Genomic DNA, 15,064 nt, shown 5'->3' on the forward strand with positions numbered 1-15,064 from the left:
TGATATTAGTTCTGTGCATTTTTATGTTCGCTTATTATCTTAGTAAACGTTAGGCGATGTTGAATTGTAACAAAATATAGTAGTAAATTCACTTACCTTGCAATAAATGCGTTCTCCCACGAACATCTGTCTTTTATTCCGACTATTCCTCAAGAATCCCTCCGCAGACCGCAGCGGCAGCGCACATCAAATTCAAACGTCTAAACCCCGCCCTTGCTTCAGTTTCATTGGTTGAAGCTGTAAACCAATCATTTTCCTTTCTGCCCTCAGAACATGTTTGAGTAAGTAAAACTCCCATCTGCCTCTGGGGTCGGCAATCACGCCGGCGTGATCTGCCCGCTTTTTTTCTTATCAGTTTAATTGAGACCCGAAATACTCTTTTGACTTTGATTTTACAAACAAGTTTCATACATCAATTGATTCTGTTAAATGTGTATACTCACAATAAAACAAAGTGTTGTGCTTTTTGCCAAATAAAGAAAAATAAACACGAAGCGAGTTCTGCCTTCTCTCTGCCAGTGAAGTCCATTCTGAAACACGTCCGAAAATGAACAATAACTCAGCGAATACTCAGTCAATCAGGCATACAGTACAGACACACAGGCATGAAGCTTGAATTCTCTTCTTTTAAATGAAGTAATTTCTATAAAAAACAAATATTCTCAGTTCATGTAATCTGTAAGAAAACAGCGAGATGTCAGTCGTTCTCATCTCATCTAATTACTTGTAATGTGACTCCGCCCACGGAGAGCGCGCGCTATTCAAACGCAAATGACTGAGGCAATCCATGCAAACCTGTGAACGCCCACATATCAGCTCGAGAAAACACAAGTTTATTCAGATCATTGTAGCCTACTTGTTTACACCGTCTCACAGCGCTGTGAGGAATAATAATAATGGAAAATGTCCCTCAGAAGTGCGGGTATTTCGAGGAGCAAGGATCCGACTGAGCTGAGGAATACTGTAGTAAGTTTTTTTCCCTTCTCAAGTGATTCGCGTTTCTGTGTGAATGAATGAATTGCAGAGATGAGCGCTGTTTACCACAGCTCGCACACTCGCGTTTCTGTGTGAATGAATGATGATGTTTTAGCAAACTGTATTGCTATACTGAGATGAGTAAAAATCGACTGAAATATGTTTAAATAAAATGTAGGCTATTTGTATAAGCAACGTATTAAACTGCAAATTAACATTTATATGCCCTAATATTTCATAAAAACAACGTTACAGTCAGGCGAAATATGAAAGACAACATTTTGTTGGCTAGATTTGGGTACAGTTTTTACTGTAGAATATACTGCCACATCAAACAAGCTTTTGTTTAGCAATTTCTGCTCACATGTTATATACTGTATATATATATATATATATATATATATATATATATATATATATATATATATATATACATGTACATGTACATATGTATGTATGTATGTATGTATGTATGTATATAGGCCTATATATATATTATATAAAAATACTATTTTTGTCAAAAATAAAGTCATCAACTAAGATGTTAGCTGTTCCAATGTTGGCTATATTCAAACTAATGAATACATAATAAAATGTAGGCCTATAATAATTTTTTTTTACAAAGAAAGAGTACACTTGAAATATTGTTGAAATTGTAATTATTATTGTAATTGTAACCTTTTTAATAAAATAGCAAAAGATATTTACAAGATAGATGTAAGCGAAATCTTAAATGGTCAATGTAAGTCTTCTTCTAAATATATCTTTTGTCCTTGCATTGTGGCTCAGTCAGTGTCACACCTGAATGAATGGCTCATTATGCAGAGTGGGTGGGACATTGTAATCTAAGGTGTAAACCACTCCTCGTTCACGCCCCCCTCGCATATTGGCTTTCCAAGCAAAACCTGCCTTACCCAGTTTAAATCAATGTATTGTTTTATGTGAACGATAAAGCAAGACTATTTTCACATAATTTTGAAGCCAGAACTCGTAGCAACAACATCCATTAGTCAAAAGTCTTATTGACACATATTTTGTATGAGTTTTGTGGTCTTATTTCAGCAACTTTCATTTGTATTTTTTTCAATAACCAAGCATAAACATTATTCTCTTAAAAATACAAACATCTACATACACAATGCTTACATATTATGGTAGGCCTGTTTGTGCTATATAGAGTGAATTTACACCTTTGCCATTAACATGTTTATAAATAACTGAAAAAAGCACAAATGTCAGGGCATGTCAAAACATCCCAAGGGCCCCAAAAACACCCTAGACCCCAGAAGGTTAAAGGGGTCCTATAATGCTCTGAAACATGCTGGCAATGAATACCCTAGCAACAAAATATTTAGCACAAGCTTCACCTTGTAATTTCCAAAAGTCATTGTGAAAATCTATTTCTTTACCACCTCATATTCTCTGTTTTTAATTTTTCCCTTTTACACTTTTGCCATTTGTTGTCTCAACATTAAGGCAGTCTATGTTCTAGTAATGTTACTCTAAACGAGTTATCTGACAGGTTTATCATTTTGATACTAGAATTAGTTGATTTCTTCGATGATGCATCATACTATGGTAGTTAAGCAGTGAGTTGTACAGGAAACATAGTTTAGATTGTTGAATGGCAGGGCTGTCCATCACCAAATTACACAAACATCTCATTAAAATGTCTACAAAACTACAAAACCGATCTGAGATCAGGTAAAAACCATAAACACTGGTTTACTGGGATCGACCCCCAACAGCGAACCTTTAAAAATTCGAAACATTTGGAAACAGTTGTGACGTAACAAAGCCTTTTTTACCAAATTAACGTGACGAAAGCAGCCATCACTAGTGAAAACAAACATTTGATTGAACAAGATCCAAACTGGAGTATAAAGTCAGTATCTCGGTGCTCTTTGATGCGGGATAGTTCAACTCGCAAAAATCAGACAAGGCCAAGGCACTCGACAATTTAGAAAAAATAAAAGCCTTTATTCATGGCTATAACATTTTTATGAACATTCATATATCTACACAGCAAGTGTGTGTGAGGATCACATGCCAAGGCCATGGAGAGGAGTGAGAGGAGTTAGTTTTAACCACAGAGGAATGTGAATGCAATCTAGCATAGTTTCCACTGACACATATGTTGACTGAAGTATTCTCTTTAAGGAATGAGGATTGTGTAGCATGAAATATACATTCAATTTTAAACATGAACATGTTTCTCTACCTTGTAAAGATAATGTAAGTTACTTTGGTCAGCATATAAATGCCCAACCTTTGTGTATTGACGAATGAAGACCATCTCTCCAGTAAACTGTTTTTCTCTGCTATGTCTTGACATATAATAATAAAGAGATCTCATGGCAAAATAACTGGTGTTTGCTGCTGTGATTCGGGGAGAAAAGTTTAATTCCAAGTCTAGACTAGTGCCAGTGCTGCCAACTCTCAGACATTCAGTGCGAGACTCACGCTATTGACACTGTTCTCACACTTACTCACGTTACACAACCATATTCTCACGCAATGAAAAATCACAGAGCAAAGACACTGATATCAACAGATAAGACAGAACAGACTACTCTGATATGAAAAAGTCTCAGCTTTCAAATTCTGTCAATTTAATAAATCATCTGTCAAACAATAAATTCAGCTCCATAATTCTCACATCAAGCTTAACTCAAAAGTTGGCAGCCCGGCTAGTGCTAAGTAATAAAAAAAACCTGTCAATGCTGTTTATTAAGTCTAGATCAATGTGAATGGATACATGACACTTTAAAATCTATATCTATCAGTATTTTATAAAGTAGTATTTACTAACCATGAATAATGACGATGTGGTATTGCTTTTTCCTCCACTGAACTTGAACTGTCTTGAGCAGAAGTTACTTTGAAACTCCTTTAAACGTGCATTTTTATAAAGGACGGAGGTGGAGTTGTTTTCTTCAGAACTCAACCTGTTAAACCAGAACTTTTTCAGAAAACTAATATAACCAGTTTTTCAAAAGGAGTTGTGACTTTTGTATGGGATGATTATAGTCTCAAAATGATTAACACGTGTAAGCACACTTATCAATGAACTTGATACATGTTGCAGAAATGTTTTATCCATGCCTTTCAACTTGCGTGTGCAGAATTCAAAATTGAATGAATGTGAAGCAATTTGTACAAATAGAGACATTTTTGTGAATACAAATGTTTTCCTTTGTATTAGTGTATCATAATTTGCGCATGCAACACAGAAGATGTGCATGTGTGGATCAGGTGACACGCGTGCATTCATTGACATCTTTTCTGAGTCGATCTCATTTGATTCATTTGGATTTTGAGACTTTCTTTTCGCGGTTTTTAAGCATTTCACAACCCACACACAAACAACTACAAATGAATAGGCCTGGTGCTAATTATTAATGTGTGCACAACTACCCATCTATTTGACAAATTCACAAATGTGCGTCACTACATTTAAACTAATACAATACAACTTGTGTGTGCAAAATCCAAAACCACATGAATGTGCAGCATTTTGTACAAATAGAGACATAGTTGTTAATACAAAACCTCGATTTTGTATTAATGTGGGCCAGAATTTGTGCATGCAACAAGTAAGATGTGCATTTGTGGATCAGGTGACACGCGTGCATTCATTGACTCGTTTCTAAGTCGATCCTATTTGATTCATTTGGATTTTGAGACTTTCATTCCGCAGGTTTCGCCTTGCAAGATCCACACACAGCTGTCTGAGAAAACCTGCTACCACTAGATGGCAGTATTCTGCTAGAACAGACAACGGCAGCGTAATCAAGCGTTCTTCCTAATTTAAGACGCTTAATGTGAGTGATATTGAAGCACCAAATTTAGTACACAATATAGTCCTACCTTATTAATAAAGCATACTTTATAGAGGCAAACAGATTGCATCAGATTATGAACAACACCCATAGAAAACCATTATAAAACACTTAACGTGCAATCGCGCGTTGCATGTTCAATAAGGTGTATTGGCTACTGAGATTAAATATCACCGTCATTACTGCATTGACGTTAAGCTTTTTCTTTATAATATGCTCTATGGGAGGAAAACTATATAGCCTACAGACAAGAGCCTATGAACGCGACGCGCGGCGTTTCATGTTAATGGCATTTCCCTTCCTGAGCCTGTTAAAAAGAAAAAGCTTAACATGAAATTATGCAGTTGCTTTTAACTTTGCATGTGTATGAGAGAAACCGTCCGAGAGCGCAGTGAAGTACGTTTTAGGTTTGATATTCGCCGCATTTTCTAAAGGGACCATCTGCAAATTCCACTCACAGTCAAAAAATATAAACGTCCAGTCATACATTCAAATGAATACTTCCAAGGTTGTGGTAAATACCTAGTGTGCAGACTGACTTAGCCTAGTGTATGTCCAGCCAATATCCCGATTGAACAGTACGATTTTTCAAATTAGCCTACTGTAAATTGTTTTTCTATTCATGTTCCAAAGGTTGTAGTACGTTCCTAGTGATAGTCAGGTGAAATGTTGCATTATTCACCTGTAGTAAGTCACCAAAAACCTGTTTGGTTAATTACAGTAATTTTTGTTTAAAAAAAATATTGTTTACTGTAAATAGGCAAGGGAGGTATTTGGACAATTTCACCTGTAGTAAGTCAGTCTAGTCACTAGGAACATACTACAACCATTTTGAACATGAAAAAACCCTTTTAGTGAATTACAGTATTTTTCTGCAGAATACAGGCTACATACAGTACATGAAGTAAAGTAAGAAAGTAATTAAGTACATTTTATTTATAAAGCACATTTAAACATAGCAGGGCTATCCAAAGTGCTGAAAGTGCTGAACAAAGTAAAAACAAATAGAATAAAACATAGAAACAACCAAACAGAACAGGCAGAAACAGCATCAGGAGATAATTAAAATGCCAGGGAATAAAAATAAGTTTTCAATTTAGATTTAAAAATAGCAATTAAGGGAAGTATTGTCCAAATTTTACTTGTAAATCAGTCTTACAGGAACCTTCTACGAGCTTTGGAATTTGAAAATGTCTGTTTTTAAATATTAAAAGTAATTTGAATGAAAACAAATGATATGTTTTAACGCAGTGGAATTGGCAGACGTTGCCTTGTGCATCATGAGCCGTGGTTAGCGCGTCAAAGCATTCTCATGTACAAATATGCAGCTATACACACGTAGGGCCAGTTGATTTTCAATTAATATTTCATGTCGATATACAATGGTTGCATATAGTTAAAACTAATCGTGCTATAGACTAGCCTATAACAATGGCTTATGGGTCAAGGGAAAACAAATGTACTGTGAAAATCGTCTTTAACATTTAAAAACAGACATTTTCAAATTCCAAAGCTTGTATAATATGTATATTATGTGTAGTCAGATAAAAATAAGCATATAATATGAACGCAACTGCGAAACATTTTTTTTTAGTTTTTTTTACAGGAAGGAAAATGCCATTAACATGAAACGCCGCGCGTCGCGTTCATAGGCTCTTGTCTGTAGGCTCTATAGTTTTCCTCCCATAGAGCATATTATAAAGAAAAAGCTTAACGTCAATGCAGTGAGACGGTGATATTTAAACTCAGTAGCCTATAGGCCTACACCTTATTGAACATGCAACGCGCGATTGCACGTTAAGCGTTTTATAATGGTTTTCTATGGGTGTTGTTCATAATCTGATGCAATCTGTTTGCCTCTATAAAGTATGCTTTATTAATAAGGTAGGCCTATATTGTGTACTAAATTTGGTGCTTCAATATCACTCACATTAAGCGTCTTAAATGGTGAAGAACGCTTGATTATGCTGCCGTTGTCTGTTCTAGCAGAATACTGCCATCTAGTGGTAGCAGGTTTTCTCAGACATCTGTGTGTGGATCGAGCCAGGCGAAACCTGCGGAATGAAAGTCTCAAAATCCAAATGAATCAAATAGGATCGACTCAGAAACGAGTCAATGAATGCACGCGTGTCACCTGATCCACAAATGCACATCTTACTTGTTGCATGCACAAATTCTGGCCCACATTAATACAAAATCGAGGTTTTGTATTAACAAATATGTCTCTATTTGTACAAAATGCTGCACATTCATGTGGTTTTGGATTTTGCACACACAAGTTGTATTGTATTAGTTTAAATGTAGTGACGCACATTTGTGAATTTGTCAAATAGATGGGTAGTTGTGCACACATTAATAATTAGCACCAGGCCTATTCATTTGTAGTTGTTTGTGTGTGGGTTGTGAAATGCTTAAAAACCGCGAAAAGAAAGTCTCAAAATCCAAATGAATCAAATGAGATCGACTCAGAAAAGACGTCAATGAATGCACGCGTGTCACCTGATCCACACATGCACATCTTCTGTGTTGCATGCGCAAATTATGATACACTAATACAAAGGAAAACATTTGTATTCACAAAAATGTCTCTATTTGTACAAATTGCTTCACATTCATTCAATTTTGAATTCTGCACACGCAAGTTGAAAGGCATGGATAAAACATTTCTGCAACATGTATCAAGTTCATTGATAAGTGTGCTTACACGTGTTAATCTTTTTTAGACTATAATCATCCCATACTTTTGTCTTTAAATATTTAAAGATGAACCTCATTATTGATATCCACTGCTACAGCAGTGTCAGCTTGACAGATGTCATTGTTCTCACTGGCATCTTCAGTCAGGATGGCATTGCTGTAACCAGCGGCAGATTTCATGCTAAGATCGGAACTTCCCAGATCAATAAACGAGCCTTATAATATAAATCTATAAAATGAGACCATCTGCAAAGTGCAAAATCTAAAATATTAATATATATATATATATATATATATATATATATATTACACATTATATACATATTAATAAACCAAACGTATTTCATTGTTTATAGAGCCACTATCATTTTATCCACTATACCCAACTTAATTTTTTTCACAAAACACTGTTCAAACTCCGTTCATAAGCTGAAATATGTACCTTCTCTCTCTCTCTCTCTCTCTCTCTCTCTCTCTCTCTCTCACACACACACACACACACACACACACACACACACACACACACACACACACACACACACACACACACACACACGTCTGGTTCACTATCTTTGTGGGGACTCTCCATAGACTTAATGTTTTTTATACTGTACAAACTGTATATTCTATCTCCTTACACTAACCCTACCCCTAAACCTACCCATCACACACACACACACACACTAACCCTACCCCTAAACCTACCCATCACACACACACACACTAACCCTACCCCTAAACCTACCCATCACAGAAAACTTTCTGCATTTTTACATTTCCAAAAACACTCATTCTGTATGATTTATAAGCTTGTTTACCCATGGGGACCTCAATTTAGGTCCCCACTGTGACACGAGTCCCCATGAGTCTGTGTGCAATTAGGTTAAAGTCCCCACCGGGATAGAAAAACAGGTACACACACACACACACACACACACACACACACACACACACACACACACACAGATTGACATGCATGCTCAGGGCCAGTTCTGCAATCCTACTGTATGTGAACAGTGTGTACATTGAGCACTGCTGTTCAGTCGGCTCGTTTGGGTACAAATGATTTTTTTTATTTTTGATACATTGTATTTTTGAAATATATAAAACAATTAATTTTATTTGGATGAATTTGTCTGCCTTTTATCAGATTTACCAATTGTTATAATTTCTATTTGTGCTGGTCAATTATGATATCACATTTTTTTTCAGGAAAATCACAATTCACGATTTTATAACGATTATTTTTTATGTTGGTTTTACTATTTTGTGACTGAGCATTACAGCCATACTAATGTCCATATTTTAAAAACAAAGGTAACAAAATATAAAATAAAAAAGAATGGCAGACAGGGGCGACGATAAAAATATTTGTCATTATTTTCTGTTATTAAATATTAAGATCACAGATACACATTACACAACTTACAGTTTTTTTTTTCAATTGTTTACACGCAATTTTGAAAACCGTTTTTTTTTTTTTTTTTTTTAAATATAATCACAATTATCCAAACACCACACTGAGTTTGCATAATTCCTAGATTGTTTGCAAAATGACACACTTCAGTCAAAACATATACACATATTTGTGAAAATTAAGCGTAAGCATCAGTTCTGGCAGGCCAGGTAGTCAAGACGCTGCTAACGCTATTGGCCAACAACACGTCTCATCAGCTGTTCTGCCTTAGCTGAGATGCATCAGCTGTTTTGCATCAGCGCATCAGCTGTTCAACTCCCCTCGCTGCTAATGGCTACGATATAAACAGGGCACCCTCTTCAAACAGATTCAGTTTGCTCGTAACTGCTGATGCTAGCTCTTTGCATGTGCTTCTGAGTATCGCGTTTCTCAGGAGCTAATTAAATGGCGGAATTCGGCAGGCGCACAACATCATCTCACAAGGAATTGTGCAATCGGGAATTTAGCAAGAGGAATTCGTTCCCCACAAGGATTTCACCTTAGATTAATCTTAAGACTTGAACACGAGTTTTGCCGCATTGATCATAAGTTTCCTGATTCGGAAGTGACCTCAGTCACATTGCTGCTCGCATCGCTGCATTATTGACAGAGGACTCGACGTGATTCATTTTCCATTCATCTCTGAAAGTCTTCACAAAGCTAAGCTAAGTCCTTTTTAATACTGTCATGAAATGATGGAAAGGAAGCAAGATGCAAGTAAACTCTTTTATTGTGATATAAATGACGTAACGTCCAGAGAACAGGCTAGCGGCGCAGGGACCCCGATGGCCAGATGAACCCGGTGGTGAAGGTGCAGCAGTGCGATGAGGTGAGTCCAGAGGTGAGATAATCCAAAGTAAATCCACAGGAACATGAACAGGAACACGGAAGGCACAAGACTCGAACGCAGACTGGAAAACACACCGGGACACCACAAACAACGATCTGACAAAGGAGATGAGAAAGTGGTGAGTATATATAGGGTGATGAGATGAGCTGCAGCTGGTGACGGGAATGATGAGCTGGATCGCTGATGAGCACTAATGAGCCGGCACGCCCACACAATCAGCACTCACACACACAACAACAACAGAACACGAGACAAGAAAGAGACATAGGATTTATGAACCGTGACAAATACTCATTGCTAAAAGCTATCAGGGTAGGCTATTGGCAGCATGCGTTGCTAATGCTATACGTGTGGCCGCAGTGGTTTACTTAACTTAGTTGTTTTCATTAAAATGCTCTTGCTAGGATGATTATGCGATCATATTGGCTATGCGCGTTACTATGTGTTGTTATTGGCAACTGATCGCGTTGCACATGCTGCGCTTTTAGCACTATTTGATATGAATTAACTCATGTTGCAAACGGAATAATTCTGCTGTGGCACAGCTTTAAAAAGACATGGTAAACAGTCAGAATTCAGTCGAGTCACTTCAGCATTATCGGACACGCTTGGTCTATCTAACGTTAGTTCTGGAAACACGGCGTTCTTAAAGCTACAGTGTATTGTATAACCGTGCATTCATTTTAATTTATTTTTTTAAGGGGTTGCACCTTTATAGGCTGAAATTCAAAATGGTGATATATTTTAAGCTGTATATATTAAAAAATAAATAATAATAATAAAATAAATAATTTAAACACTGCTTGTTCTAAGGCTATCTAGTGGCTATATATATATATATATATATATATTAGTGGTGGGCCGTTATCGGCGTTAACGCGAGACTCTTATCGCGCGATAAAAAAAATATCGCCGTTAATCTATTCTCAAAGTTGGGTTGGGAGCTGGCTCTACACTACAGTTATGATGACGCAATCTACTCGTGGCTGCGAGCCTGGCGCGAGGTACACCCGGCTGCAACGCATCATATTCGTCGTGATCAAGTAAACACGGCTGAAAGTGAAAGCTGGTGAAACAGATCGGTGCAACATTATTTGGACTTGGTTTGGATTTAAGCCGTCCGACGAGCAGCAGCAAACTATATAGACAGAGTGTGTGTGGTAACAGTTCGGTAAGTGAAGACACGAACTTATCCGTTCTACCACCTCAAATTCAAAACGAAACATATATCACTGAATACCAGCGCGCGCGTTTAATTCCCAATATATCTTAGTGGTGTAGCACATAATCTCTGTCTGCGCCCAATTTTAAGAATCGTTGTTGTGTTTTTTTTACTGAAAAGACATCAGTTAGACTATATTCTAATTTTAAATTTGGGGTTTCATAAGCTCCAAGCCATAGCCTTATAAACATTAGACCTACTTAAGTCTCTGCAGCTAGTGTACTTAAATTTTATTTATCTGCAAAATTATGTTGTATACTTACAGTTTTGCACAATATATGTTCTCAAAACTACATACTGTTACAGGTGAGTGCAGGCGGAAGAAGGTGAGGAAGACAGAGCGCTTCAATGCAAGGGTTTATTTCCAAAATATAATCCAACACGGTAGAAACAGGCAGAACACACACTCTAAGAACAAAGTAACAAAGTAGAACCGACACTGAACAAGGCAAAACTCAGGGCTTAAATACATGGGAGAACAGATCAGGAAAACAAGAAACAGCTGACGAGACTAACGAGGGCAGAACAGGTGACACTGATGAACTATTTACACAGACCGGGGAAAACAGGACTAGACCAAAATCAACAGAAGACAGGGGAAAAACAGATCACAGAACCAGATTCAAAAACCAAAACTCAGAAACACAAAACTGTAACATTACTCCCTCCCTCCACAAAGGCGCGTCCTCACGCCTATTAAACATCCAAAGGGGTGGGAGGGTGGGCGCCCTGGAGGCTGACAGGGTAGACCAGGCAAGGTAGACAAGGCAGGAAGCCTCCAGGGCGGAGCAGGCTGTGGGCGTGGCCACGGCGGAGCAGGAGCAGGCTGTGGGCGTGGCCTGGACGGAGACGCCCCCTCGGGCGGCCATGGCGGTGCGGCCCCTTCGGGTGGCTATGGCGGAGACGGATCCTCGGAAGTCCAGGGCGGAACAGGCTGGTTCAGGGGCGTATGGCCCCCCCCCCAAAAAAAATTTCTTGGGGAGGCTCCCCAGTATGGAGATCTAGAGCTGGGCAGGACCAGCGGCGAAGAGGGCTCTGAGCTGGGCAGGACCAGCGGCGAAGAGGGCTCTGAGCTGGGCAGGACCAGCGGCGAAGAGGGCTCTGAGCTGGGTAGGACCAGCGGCGAAGAGGGCTCTGAGCTGGGCAGGACCAGCGATGAGGGCTCGGTGCTGGATGGGACCAGCTGTGAAGAAGACCCTGTGCTGGACGGGACCAGCGGTGAAGAAGACCCTGTGCTGGACGGGACCAGCGGTGAAGAAGACCCTGTGCTGGACGGGACCAGCGGTGAAGAAGTCTCTGTGCTGGATGGGACCAGCGGTGAAGAAGGCCTTGTGCTGGACGGAACCAGTGGAGATGAAGGCTCTGTGCTGGACGGGACCAGCGGAGAAGGAGGTTCTGTGCTGGACGGGACCAGCGGTGAAGAAGTCTCTGTGCTGGACGGGACCAGCGGTGAAGAAGGCTCTGTGCTGGACGGGACCAGCGGTGAAGAAGGCTCTGTGCTGGACGGGACCAGCGGTGAAGAAGTCTCTGTGCTGGACGGGACCAGCGGTGAAGAAGTCTCTGTGCTGGACGGGACCAGCGGTGAAGAAGGCTCTGTGCTGGACGGGACCAGCGGAGAAGGAGGTTCTGTGCTGGACGGGACCAGCGGTGAAGGCATTGTGCTGGACGGGACCAGCGGAGAAACAGGCTCTGTGCTGGGCGGGACCAGCGGAGACTGGCTCTGGCTCTGGCGGGCAGGCGACTGGCTCTGGCGGGCCCACGGTGAAGGAACACCCATTATGCCACAACACCCAGTCCACATACTCAACGAAGTTCCCCCAAGACCCATCACCCCCAAGACCCCCAAGACCCAAGAACACACAGAGGCTGATGTCATCATAATGAACATACGGTAGTAAGTAGTGATGTGACATTTGAAGCGAGGCTTCGGAGCGTGTGTCGAGAAAAAGTGGGCGTGCCAGATGAAGCCGCGATTCGAGGCTTGTGTTGTTAACGTGAAAATCACGTGACTAATGACAAACGAGGCCTCGGTTTGTGTGGATACGTCATCGGTTCGGTCTGAGTGTCGCTTCCGGATAAAATGCGGTTCGAAACTCGCGCCACCTTGTGGGTGTTGTCAGGAGTAGTAGAAGCAGTTGTAGTAGTGTCAGAGAGTCAGAGAGTTAGAAAACTATCATTGTCAGTGTCAGTGTCGTTATTGTGTCATATGTGAGGGCTGTATATTATTACATTATCAGGTTAGAATAGTTGTAGTATATTATTATTATAGTAGGCCTCGCTATATTATAGTCTTGTTATATTAATTAGATAAGATTATTTGTATTGCTCTGGATTTGTGCATCTGGACTGGACTGCTTTTGGATTTGGATTGCCCTTTTGGATTTGTTTGTTTTTTGTGACTTTTCCTTTTTCCTGGTAATGGAGCCAGCAAGAAAGAGGGAATCCTCCCCTGTCTGGGCTCAACAGAAGCATATCCTCATTTGTACTGTTATAGCAATTTTTATCTCACTGGGAAAAACAGCATCACAGGGTTAAGGAACACTCAAAAGGCAAAATTGTAATATAGAAGAAAAAGATATAGATTTTCGCAACCGCAGCCACCCAGATGTGAAACAGAAAGCCTAATAGACATAATAAAACATACAGATCTTATACAGTTTCTCGGCAAAAGAACTCCTCCTTCCAGGTTTCTTGTAAATTTCCGGAAAGATACCCCCTATCTCCTGCTGGTTCGGACTGGTTCTACCCCCCCTGGGCAGGTCATGCTGTTCTTTGTCCCTGAGAAGCCAAAAGGCCTTTATTTACAATCTTTATCCCTGAGAAGCCAAAAGGCCTTCATTTACAATCTAGATGACCTCCTGCTGTTCTTTATCCCCTAAGGGGATGGCATGGGACCCCTTGTTTATTGTTAAACGACCCCTGTATTCTCCTGGCTGGATCCTTTCTCGTGCTCAGGTGTAAGTTTTATCACCCTGTCTTCCTGTCCCTTCTTCAGCTGTTAGAAAACCCTCACAGAAATATATATGGTCAGATGCTTTTACACACACTCAAATGAAATCAACAAGTTTTAAATGAATGGACACAAGAACAATGAATTTTTCATTAACATCTCCCCCCTGTTTATCATTCTCTGATAACCAATAAAATAATAAAAATTCATTTCTATTTTCTAAAATCAATCAAACCCATTTTACTATTGAATCCCCAAGAATACAATCACTTCAAGTCTTTACATCACAGTTACACTCCTCATTACTGACTTTCATATACCTGATCATTTTACTTGAGTCTTGTAGAAAAATTAAGATGGCTTAAAATGGAAAAAAAAAAAGAGAAATAACATTAATAAAAGAATAGTAAATAGTACAGTCAATCAATGATATCAAAACCTAAACAATCAAAGTTTAGGAAAACCCGTTCATTGTTCCAGAAAGGCAAAAAGGAATTTATCACATCTCTGTGTAAATCTCGTCGCTGTCATAGTCATACTGCTGCTCATCAGTAGCTGAACGCATAGTTATTTTTACTGCTTGTACTGATGTCATTGTTTTGGCTGTCCCTGCTCTAATCAGTCTTTGTACTGAGCTTGAAATGTACCTCAAGATACATGGTAAACAGAGCAGAACTAATAGTCCCATACCAACAATTGGCAAAACAGTTTGAATTATTCTGAAAAACCACCCTGACCATGCGGACATCAGCCACTCCATCCACTCACTACCAGCAGCCTGAGGCGGCTCTTTTACAGCTTCTCTCATGTGCTCGATGATATTAGTTAAGTTGTCACTGTAATCAGGAATATTAAAACAACATGATACCCCCAACATTTTACAGACTCCACCCCTCTCTGCCGTCAGAATGTCTAGGACCAAACGGTTCTGAATAACTGATTCTCTCAACTGACGCATTTCCTCGCTTATTAATGTCAAAGCATTTTCTGTGCTATTGGCTATCGCTAGTACTGTCCATGCTAACCCATTAATCTTGTTTATCGTTACTGCTGTACCCACCCCTAAGAAAAT

The sequence above is a fragment of the Rutilus rutilus genome (assembly GCF_951802725.1).
Source record: "Rutilus rutilus genome assembly, chromosome: 4".
Classification (NCBI taxonomy): domain Eukaryota; kingdom Metazoa; phylum Chordata; class Actinopteri; order Cypriniformes; family Leuciscidae; genus Rutilus; species Rutilus rutilus.